The sequence below is a fragment of the Poecilia reticulata genome, linkage group LG14 (assembly GCF_000633615.1).
Source record: "Poecilia reticulata strain Guanapo linkage group LG14, Guppy_female_1.0+MT, whole genome shotgun sequence".
NCBI classification, from domain to species: domain Eukaryota; kingdom Metazoa; phylum Chordata; class Actinopteri; order Cyprinodontiformes; family Poeciliidae; genus Poecilia; species Poecilia reticulata.
In genome coordinates, this window is record NC_024344.1 from 12,483,904 (window position 1) to 12,485,111 (window position 1,208).

The following is a 1,208-nucleotide window of genomic DNA, read 5'->3' on the forward strand; positions in this document are numbered from 1 at the left end:
TCACACTGCGCTTGGCTGAATTGAAGGAATACCTGCCGAGCAACACCGCAGATCAATTCTCTGTTTGTTTCACGCATCATTACACAGAATTTGATGCACAAATCAATCACAGTGGACACGGTTTTCAATTAAGAATAACCAAATCAATTATTGGGGAAGCTATTCATTTAATGTGAAAGTAAATAATAATAATAGAAAAGGATGTACCATCATACAAATAGTGCCTGATTACAAAACTTAGATGCACCCAAAGCCATTTTAAAGTATTAGCGGAATAGGGATGCATTGCTGCAGCTGAATCCAGTCCCTGTGAGATGCATTTCTGATTGGGAACCACTGCAGAAAGACGTTTCAGTATATTGCAACAACACACTGACCTTTTTTTTTTTCTTAGGATTTCTGCAGGTAACTTGACTTTGGTGGTTTCTTTCCAAAATAAAATAAAATAAAATAAAAAAACAGTAACCAACCTGAGTCAGTGTAACAGATAATAGAGATTTTATCTTCTATCACGGGAGCACAAGCTAACGCTGACAAACTGTAACCTTTAAGTACATATGTTTAACAGAGGATAAAAGTCAATTTTTAGGATTAAGTCGGTTTTGAAAATGTCCCCCGCTGGCAAAAATATTGTTGCACCTGCTGTCGATACTCCAATTCCCTTTTGTCAATAGGACAGCACAAGGTTGATGTACACACAAAGAAGCGTCTTTGACCATTCCTTTGAAATGGCGACGTACAAAAAGTTCAATTTTGTGTCTGTGAACCATTTGTTGATTTTGTCGTTTGTTTTGCTTCGCTGTCCTTATAAACGACAGAATAAAGATCAATTTACAGTTTTCTGKCCGTGGCCAGAAAACATAGATCTTTATATAAAATATATGTTATAAAGTTCTTGGAATTGAGCCACCTAGTATGTAGAGACTAATTTGGAAATATTTGAACCAAAAATGTATTTGACAGATAATAACACAATGAGAATGGAACAAAACAACTTTCCTTTTGTCAAATGCTCTGTACAGTAATATATATGCCAAAAACTCATTGTATATATCATATTTCTTAGATTAGTGCTAYGAGTTATAAGTTATGAGTTATGTATCATTTCAAAACAATTGCTTCATTTAAGTTTATCTTCAAGGCATTTGTATAATCCTGCCTTCGTGTTTGATAAGAACAAATATTTTTTGGCAGTTGATTTTTTTTTT